We start from the raw sequence: 10,895 nt of genomic DNA, 5'->3' as shown, positions 1-10,895 counted from the left end.
CCATACATTACAGACTCCTTTCAGGTGAAATTTCTTCATAGACAGACATCAGACAGCTAGGCAGGAATAAGCATTTCTTTCACAAATCTGTCAAGATGAAGCTTCAGAAACAGAATAGGTTCTATTTGTGTGTGTGTAGGGATACTAGATGTCTTGGAAATAAATAGTAGTAGGCTAAAAATGACACAAAAATGTGCAAGCAGGTGATATTGTTTGGTATTTTCTTACTGTATCTTATTCAAAGAATTTTGAAAATATATTGAAGTACTATATTGAAAAATGGGATGGTTAGCCACTTTTCATGAATAAAGAAATTCAGATGCTGACTCATGAAAAAGCTCCAGGATCACTCAAAAGCAGAACATAAACTAAAAGCCAGGAGTCCTGTGTCCCCCCTCCCTATGGTAGATGCTACACCTTCCTGACAAGGAGTATTTGGTAAAGGAACAGCCTCTGGTCTTCACGTGTTCTCTTAAAAGGGCTTATGAGGCAGTTGGGTGCTGTTACCTTTTGTCTAGACAAGAAATTAAGCATGTGATTAAGGTCAGATTCTCCAAGGTGATGAAGAGAAGCACCTTCATCCACATTTAGGATTTGAAACAGGTATGCTACTTCTCAGAAGTGCTTATTACCCATGGCTTTCAGAAAGTCCAGGGATTCAGCTTTGAAAGCTTTGTCTTGAAGGAGCTATCTGGCTTTGCATAAGTGAAGCTTTGCTACTGTTTCTGTGGTTAGTCTCTTCATGCTATTAAAGAAGTACTTTGCCTTGAATCCTGAGGACTGTAGGTAGAGGTTGCTGCAGTGCTGGTTAGTATGTAGTTAATGGGAGGGACTGCTTTTTTTTAACCTTCAAGACTGTTGAGTCTGGCTACTGCTGGCCTGTGCACTAGCATTATAACTTTGGATGTGCTGGAAGAACAAGGCAGCATGGAGACACCATGTAGGTCACTCACCCCCTGGGAAAATGGTGGTGCTCTTTGCAAAAGCAGGGAGAGGAATGTAGGAGAATGTGGTTATACTAGCTCCCTTCTCAGACTTGGGATGTGTATGTTTTCAACAGATTGAGACCTGACATCATTTATGTTAAAAATGTGCTGGGGGAATTTTCATGAAAACAAATATTTGAGGCCCTAATTTTATCTCATCTGAAATGTGGAATTTCTAGCTGACAAGTGCTTCAAACACCAAGCTGTTAATATCAGCTGGTTATAATTCCCAGGAGAAAAGGCAATATAGTCAGTAATCAGTATGTTTTTTTTTTTTTCTTCTGTTTTTCTTGACTGTTTGAAAAATGCTTTTACACAGGTATTTTACAGTTTTGTGTTTGCTTTTGAAACTTGACAGTCTTAAACGGTATGTGTACAGGAGATGTACATGTTATAATCTTAACCCTGAGACTCTCAAGAGTTGGATATGCAGCAAATTTGATAGAGTTTGGCTTATTGTGTTGCTGGGTTTGACAATAGCAGCAATTCAAAGATTAGAGTCGCGTTATCTTAGCAATCTCAGAGCTGTGACTTTTCAACTGCATGTTGTTTGTAAGCCATTGAAGAACAGTTTCCATGTTAGGACCATGTAAAGCAAGCACCCTACAGCCTGTGCTGATACAGGATTATAATTGCCAGCTGCATTCTATTGGTTTCAACCTTGCACATCTACCACTACCCAATTTCCTAATGGGCTGGTGGGATTCTTGGGGATGCATTGCTATCTGTAGTGTACTATCCATGCCCAGAGATGCTCTGCCTCGGCTTTCTGAATTTTATAAGCAGCAGCTAATTTCTAGGCTCTTCTTGTCAATAGAATAGATGCAGAGGAGGGGGGTAGGGAATTGAACTGAGAACCTACCACAGTAACTTTATGACGATTGATATTAAAGTCAGGCATTTTAGATCCCAAAATTCTGCAAGGGAAAAAAAAAATCTAACTTTTAATTGGTCACTGTTTTACACCTGGAAACTGAAAAGGGACAGAAGCATATATGTCTACTCGGCTGTCTCCATCAGCTGAAGAAATGGGTACCTCATGAATGTGGCCAAGTTAAAGCATAGAAGGGAGGAAGAGAAAGAAGATGGTAGAATAGGAGTCTGTGCCTGCACGTGTACTTTGGGTGGGCTGTCTGCCAGTGGTGGGATTACTGTGGCATCTTTTGCAGTTCTGCTATGAAAAGTTGGTACTTTGCAGTGGAGAACTGAGATCCTACACCTTAAGTATTTTGCTTTTTAAATAGCTCATATATTTTGAACAGTTACTAGAATCCATATAACTTGCCAATGCTTTTATCTCCAGGGCAATACTAATATCCTGTCTCCAGGGTAACTACAGTAGGTAAGCTCAGCTCACATTTTTTTTCTCTTCTAAAGCTATAATTACAGCCCATTAGTGGAGGATAATATAAAAGATATAGAAAAGAGTGAAAGTCCTCTTTCATGACAGTAATGGTCCTGCCACATTTCACTAGGATAGCAAAAGGAATAATTGTACATGCTAATCACCATAGGCATGCATACAAGCATAAGTGCATGCATAAATGCAGAAGCACAGGGTTTTGCATATGGGCACCCTCTCTTGCAAGCACATAAGCATACAAACATTAACAAATATTTGCTCTGTGATGAATTTTTAAGAGTATAAGATTTCAAACAGAAATTTAAACACTGCAAAAATAATTCTGTGTGTTTGTGTGGTAAGAATAAGGTAGGAATCTTCCCCACCCCTCTTCACCCTCCCCTAGTCCACTGCTGTGACTGAGGTCTGGGATGGAACAGGATTGCTGTCATAGTGCTGGTTATGTAGTATATCATCAGCTCAGGAGCATCACCCACTTTGTGTGCAGCTTTGATTAAATATTCATAGGTATAAGGAACAAATGAAAATTTGCAGGTGCTGTTCCAGTCCCCATTAGAAGAGATGCTAAGGAGGAGTTCCACCAGAAGTATAGGAACAGCCCCCTGGTAAACTGGTTAACTGCTTGCCTATTCTTTCCCATTCCCATTCCTACTGGGAGGATAACAGCCTCCTACTGCCCTGAGATGCTTGGCTTAAGGCCCTGCTACTCCTTTTCACTCACTCCGTTCCTCTCAAATAGCCAAGATCTGAAGCACACAAAGGTACATCCTTTTAGTGGTTTACTGCCAGACTTTTTATAGCAGTGCCCCTATCATTTCTGTTCATTGAGCATCGTGAAAGCATGGCCTCATTTGCAGAGAATTATTCCATTTTTTGTGCGGCTTGTACTTGAAGTCATTACCTGTGAGTGCCTATTCTTCCCAAAGTGAGATCAGCACCTAGAGAATGAAAGTCCTCTAAAGTTAATTTATCAAGAAAGGACTGGAGCTGGCCCTAAACTTAATCTATAAAGAGGGAGTCAGTCACTTGTGGCAGCTAGCACCATCTGTGTTGATGATAAGCTGCAAAAGCTACTTGTGAACTGAATATTACACAGAACAAGGGCACATACATCCCTGTCCATTGTTTAGTACCAGTCATTCTGGGATTACAAATGGTTAGTTTGAAGTGTTAACCACCCCCTGGGACTAGACATCATACCAGACACTGAAATCTGCATTAGCCTGACATAACAGGCAGCTTTTACAGAGACCTGTTTCTGTGGAAGATGTTATTTTAGGAAAAAATTGCGTAGTAATTGGACTTTCCATCAATATTAATGTGCAGTGTCAGCTGCTCTTAGTGGAAACTTGTTTTGAGCAGAAACTGTTGAATGTAGATAGTATTTAAAGCTACACAAAGTGTGCTTGTGTGAAAAGTGAAGCATCTCTGTCAGTTATTGTATCAACACAGTGACATTGACATTTCTATTTTCCCTGCAGATTGCCAGGCAGTCAGTCTCTGCCAGTTTCATGAGGCAGTTCAACAATGTTGTCAGTCGCTATTCCAGAGAGCGTCTTGGGACATTAATATTGGTCTAATCCAGAGCAGTGGATGTTTTGTGGATCGATGGTCGGGCTGGAAAGAAGATCTGGGAGCAGTGGAAAGAGGACACTGTCAGGACGTGCAGCTTTACATGTGTAAAGCTGCAGACAGGCAGATCTGGAATTATGTTTTGCAGCTCAAAGTATATCTGTAGGGCTTTGAAGAGTTCACACAGTGCCCAGCAGGGAATCAAGCCACAGCTATTAATCTCTCGTCTCTGGAAGTACTAACTTATACATAGCTAATGTATTGATCACAGAGTAATTGAACTGGTGCACTGGAACCTACCGCCACTAGGAGAAATATTCTTTTCCTATTGTGCAGTTTGAAAACCAAGTCAAAATGTCATACTCTGGGATTTTGTCTCAGCAAGCTTAATGTTTTTTTTCCATCATGAGCTGAGAGAATTATCCACTGAGAGCATTGCTAAGACCAAATGTATCCAGGATTCTGTCTCTTCTTTTGCTAACAGGTAGTTTAGTACATCAGTTTACTTTTGCAATACAATTTGCCTAAAGCCATGTGATTGTACTTAATTGGGATGCACACTTGAAAATATTGATAAGCACCTTGGCTGTAGTGGTAGATACTTCTGCAGGAAGGGTTCCCTCCTGGATTTTAATCCATCCTAGCAGAACTGATGTGTAAGACAAAATCTTTGGAATCCCAGGACACAGAACCCTTAATGCAGAAGAAGCCACAGAGCTGGTTGCAAGAGGCAGCAAAGCTCTACCAACAGTATGTAACTATATGAAGCCACAGCTAAAATCTCAAGTCTATCTGTTGTAGTGCCTTATAATGTTATTTCTCTCTGGGCCCCACTATCTAACAGCAAGTAGAGGGAATGACACACCAGTTACCTGTTCATAAATATCCAGTACGGTTTAGTTTTGCACAGCCATCTGTTGACAGATGACAATCAGAGCAGGAGGATGAGACTCAGCATTTGAGGGGAGGAAGTCTTACCAGTGAAAGGGCTCCAGGGAGAGCCTGATGGATGTCAATGTATCACCGTTATCACCTTTGGCTTCTTAATTGCTAGAAAGGTGGGTGTGTTGGGGAGGTGTGTTTGGGCTGTAACTGCTGCTCAGGCTACTTTGGAGTATAGGGATGGTTCCAGAGTTCAAATGGGATACGTGAGAGCAGGCATGATGAACTCCTGGAGCAATTGTAAAGAACAGTATTTGTAGAGAAGGCAGAAAAATGAAGGAGAAAATCACCTCTCCACATATCTACTACTGTATTATATGGCTTGAGAACTGGGAGAGGGTCACATTTAAGAGGTCTCCAGAGGCTCCTGATAGATGCGTGCAGGGTGGTATGAGAGATCTAAAATTCCGGATACTTCATGTCTTTCTTACATTTAACCTAAAACTGGACTGAAGGGCCTTGTTCTCCTCTACCACGTGCACTATCTCTGCTTTAACAACTGGAAAAGAGAATTTTTACCATCTCTTATTTTCTTCTCCTCTGTCTTAAGGAACAAATTGCTTAACCTGTTCCCCCTGGCAAGTGTGGGACAAATTAATTTAAAGCAATGTGTTTGTGTGTGAAAAGATGGGAGAAAGAAAAGAAAATATTTCACAGGAAGAATAGAGGAAGGGAAAATTCCATGTACTATTTGGAGTACAGCTTAGCAGCTTAGAAACTCAGCAGTACATTAACCAGGCCAATATTTAATTAAGGCTTAATACTGTAAGAAACACTTTATGCTGAAACAGAAGTCTTACTATCTCAGTTCAGCACCACTAATATTGCTCGTTCTGGATCATGACCTTGGGGGCTGCTATTTAATTCCTCCTCCTCCCTGTTAATAGTGTTGAGAAGAAAGTTTGTTCTAAGGAGAAATCACGAAGTGGGTAATAACTAAGTGGATGATAATTATAGGATTTTGGCCAGAAGTACTGGCTAAAGAAACACTATAGCTTTATGAGCATTATGTCACCCTCCTGTAAAAAATAAATAAATAAATAAATAATTGTCAGTGTAGGTTAAAAAAATCCTTAAAACTAAAAGGTCAAAATTATCCTGAAAAGACAGAGATAGCCATATGAATTCTATTGTTCATGATATGGGTGAAATATTATCTTTAGCCTTGTTTTGGCAACCTGAGAACAAATTGCTAGTGATTCCAAATGTCAGCAGAATCTACTAGCTGAGCTTTGCTGCCTGTACTGTTCAGAATCTTTGGCATGGGCTCAAAGTAGAAATGAATCTGAACATTTCTGAAATCTGGGAGGCCCATATGTGAATCCAGTTATGTATCCTGGCATTTTGGCAGAGATGGCTTTCTACTACAAGACTCTGAAGCCTACATAAAAAAAAAAATAAAATTGCTTTCATGCTCTTTAACTAAGGGCATGTGAAATACAGCAGCTTTGTTTAAGTGAACATAAAAGTTCAAACCCACTTATTTTCATTTTTTTCCTCATTCAAATTATCAAAAACTGCTTTCATTGCCAAATACATGGCTTCTTATGAAATGTAGCTTCCAGTTGCTTTGAAGGCTGGTGAATCTCTGTAGAATTTTCAACTGATCTCACTTGAGTTTTAGTTTTAGAACCATATAAGCATACATGCTTTCACAGTTTATTTGGCATGAAGTGCTTTCAAAACTTGTCAGTTTTTCTTAATGATGCAAAGCTAACTACACATTGTATGACCAAATTGATTGCCTTTACTAAATTCTAAAATTAAATTAAAATAGTATCTTCACTCTTACAGGAGGCAAATTCTAATTAAAAATGTGAAAATATGTGAACTTGAGACAAAATGCAATTCTTGACCAGTATGAAAATTAAACACAGGGTATCTGATATATTCCTTTCAAACTGAAGCTAAAGTCTAGCCCTATCGAAACTAGTGGAAATCATCCTTCAGCAACGAAGGGATTTTATTCCTTGAATGCTCCTATAACGACTTTATCTAATGAATGTGAGATGCAACTGTTATAGCTATGCTTCTATAATGACTATTCTTACTTTTAAAATTTATGTTCTCCTTTTGGGTAGTAACATTTTCGACCAAATATATATTCTGTTTCAAGGGATGTGCATGATAAAAGATGTATGATAGGTGGAAAATCAGGCTCTAAGAATCCTTGGTTGCCAACAGCATGGCCTTTCTCATAAAACCAATTTTGTAAAAAACTTTCTAGAAGATGTCATCATCCTCTGGCAGAAATGTCTCAGTCATATAATACAGACATCATGAAATAATGCATGCTGTAGTGCAATTGAAACACCCTCTTGGTGCTCTGAGGACAACCAGACCACGGTCATAGTTCAGTGTCTCTTCATATTATCTTGGATATATTTATTTTCTTGTCATGTAACAGTTTGTGAATGGCTCTGCCAGATTCATTAAACAACTAGCCTCATTTAATACTGCTTTTTCAAAACAAACAAACAAAAACCTAGAAAGAAACACAGCAAAGAACCAAAAATGACAGAATAAACCAAGCTGGCATGTGAAGTTCAGGATTTCACACAACTGAGCAAAAAGCATTTGCATGCAGGGAACTGGGCAGACTGATAAGTACTACTCTAGAAGCTAATGGGTAAGTGTTGTATCTTTGTGCAGAAAGATCTTACCTAAAGACAGTTAAAATGGATTTTTATATAAGAACTTTCACAATAAGAGAAAAAGCAACAACAACAACAACAACAAAACAGACTAAAGCCAAAGTGCCATTTGTAATCCAGAGCTGCAGTGTGTCCTGAGTTCTTTTCATATATCTACTTGATAGCTAGATGATTTCAGCTTAGAAAGAGGGCTAATAGATTTTTCTTTTTATTACTACCATTTTTCAGTATCGCATAAATCACACCTTTATAGTCTTGCTTAGGGTTCTCCTGTAAGAACAATACATTCACATTTAACATGTCCAAGTCTGTTAGTAATGTGACAACACAGAACGAGGGAGAAGAGAAGAATTAAAAACATAACGGAAGCTAAGGTCAATCACAAGTAGTTTTTCAGCTTGTTTTTGACACCTTAGAGAATCTAGTATCCCAGTCATCAATAGTAAAAATTTATAAGAAGTTTTAAGTGACAAATCTGCCAATGGTTTAGTTTTACTCTCCTATCAATAGGGAAGCTTACAGTGACCTGAAGCTGAGATACACACACAAAAAGAAACAAACAAACAAACAAAAACCAGGAGCAATAGGTCTAGCAAGTTCTAAAGGCTTGTGTATTAGACAAATTTGGACAATGACAATTATTTGAAAAGATTCCTACAGGTTTATGTTCATCATTTGCATTTGTTTGCTGTTTCCATCTCATTCAAAACAGTCAGGACTGGTTTGCTTCTCTCTTCTCTGGAAATTTGCTCCAGGAACCATTGTTAGAATCAGAAGCCTGATCTAAGAGTATGATGAAAAATGTTGCACTCCAAGTTGGAAATTGGAGAGGAAAATGTTCATGTATACATAAGAATTGTACTCAAATGGCTTATTACACTTTTTCTTACACTTTAACAGATGCTTACACCTTTTAACTTTAAAGCTGAGAAGCAACAGGTAGTTTCTACATTTCTCTTGGGGATTCTCTTCTATATTTTGTTTCTATACAAACAGTTCAAAATTTTAGAGTCATGTTGTCAGTCATACAACCAAACAACCTTGCATGGCATTACATATTGCCCCCCAGATAGATCAAGCCCTGAATGCAAGACCAGACAAGTAAATAATGCCAACATGTAAAACTAACTTGTAAATACGTTACTTTTTGGCATTTTTTTTTGGCACTTTGTGGGGCTTAACTGTACTTCAGTGAGAAGAATGTCTTCTGGTGTGAACTGAAGTTATACCTCTTGCCACAATGTTTTTTTTGTTTGTTTGTTTTGTTTTGTTTTGTTTTGTTTTTTGGGGGGGGCAAAATTCCTTGTGGACACCTGAAGGAGTTGCAAAATAATAATAAAATAATAAAATTTAGGTAAAGGAAAAGTTCCTTCTCTGTTGTTGTTGTTGTTTTTCTTTTCTTTCCCATACAGTCTTAAAATGAAGGTCCCATTTTCTGGCCTTTGGCAGATTGTAAGCATGCCGGAACACTTCACATTACGTAGGTCATATTTGTCTGAAATGATAATATCATACCTGTAGTCTGCTGCAGGCTGAAAAGTAGCCTATGCGTCAGGTACTGTTTTATGCCTTTACTTTTGTTAATGCATCCTTGTGAGTCTTCCAAAGGGAAATGAAATGATCCTATTCAGAAGAAACACCATTGTTGTGGTTCCGCTCGAGTGGGCAGCCGAGCTCCACCACAGCCGCTCTCTCACTCCCCTCCTCAAAGAGGAATGGGGAGAAAATATGTGAAAGGGGCTCAAGGATTGAGATAAGGACGAGAAAATCACACAATAATTAGTGTAACGGGCAAACCAGACTCAGCATAAGAAGACAGATAGTAAGATTTATTGCTCATTACTAACAAGCTAGAGAAGTGAGAAACAAAGGAAAGAAACCAAAAGCACCTCCCCCCCCATCCACCCTCTTCCACCTCCTCCCCCCGAGTGGCGCAGGGGAACGGGGGAATGGGGGTTATGGTCAGTCTACAGCACTTCTTCTCTGCCGCTCCTTCTCGATCACTCTCGTCCCCTGTGCTGTGGGGTCCCACCCACGGGATGCAGTCCTTGATGAACTGATCCGGCGTGGGCTTCCCACAGGCAGCAGCTCTTCCAGAACTGCTCCAGATATGGGTCCGTACCACGGGGTCCATCCCTCAGGAGAAAACTGCTCCAACCTGGCTCCCCTACTGGCAGCAGCTCCTGCCAGATCACCTGCTCCTGCGTGGGCTCCTCTCCACAGGCCACAGGTCCGGGCTGGAATCTGCTCTGGCAGGGGTCTTCCACAGGTGGCAGCCTCCATCGGTGCAGGGCCACCTGCTCCACCATGGTCTCCTCCACGGGCTGCAGCATGGAACCCTGCTCCACCGTGGTACTCCATGGGCTGCAGGGGGACATCCTGCTTCACCATGGTCCTCACCACAGGCCACAGGGGACTTCTGCTCCAGCGCCTGGAGCACCTCTCCCCCTCCTTCTACACTGACTTTGGCACCTGCAAGGCTGTTTCTCACTCCCTTGACTCTCCCGGCTGCTGTGTGGTGCAGCGTTTTTTCCCTGTCTTAAATATGCTCTCACAGAGGCGCAAAACAACATCGCTTATTGGCTCAGATCTGGAAAACAATGGGGCCCTTCCCAAACATGGGGCGGCTTCTAGATCTTTCTCACAGAAACCACCCCTATGGCCCACTGCTACCAAAGCCTTGCCACGTAAACCCACTACAACCATCCAGAGGAAACTGTAGTTGTTAGGGCCTGAATTCTCACTGAAACCAAAGACAGGTATAGAATCAGAGAGTAGCCTGAGTTGGAGTGGTCCCATAAGGATCATCGAGTCCAACTCCTGGCACCACACAGGTCTACCCAAAACTTCAGACCACGCGACTAAGTGCACAGTCCAAATTCTTCTTAAACGCCGACAGGCTTGGTGCAGTGACTGCTTCCCTGAGGAACCTGTTCCAGTGTGCGACCACCGTCTCAGTGAAGAACCTCTTCCTGTTGTCTAGCCTAAACCTCCCCTGCCTCAGCTTGACATCATTCCCATGGGTCCTATCACTGGTGATTAAGGAGAATAGACTGGCGCCTGCCCCTCCACTGCCCCTCGTGAGGAAGCTGTAGACCGCAATGAGATCTCCCCTCAGCCTCCTCTTTCCCAGGCTGAACGGGCCAAGTGACCTCAGCCGCTCCTCCTACATGTATGTCTTCCCCTCTAGGCCCTCTAGGCCCTTCACCATCTTTGTAGACCAGTATCTTACTGACTTGAAGAAAGAGGCTTGCATCTATCCTGGGTTGTTTACTAATGAAGGAGCACGAAAGAGACGCATGTCCTCTGAAGAGGAGGTGAAGGAACAGGTAGTGCAAGGAACACACAAATCCGTTGTGCCAGACTAATAGGTGGTTG

Source organism: Anas platyrhynchos, chromosome 5 (genome assembly GCF_047663525.1).
Source record: "Anas platyrhynchos isolate ZD024472 breed Pekin duck chromosome 5, IASCAAS_PekinDuck_T2T, whole genome shotgun sequence".
Lineage (NCBI taxonomy): Eukaryota > Metazoa > Chordata > Aves > Anseriformes > Anatidae > Anas > Anas platyrhynchos.
This window is presented reverse-complemented; position numbering follows the sequence as displayed.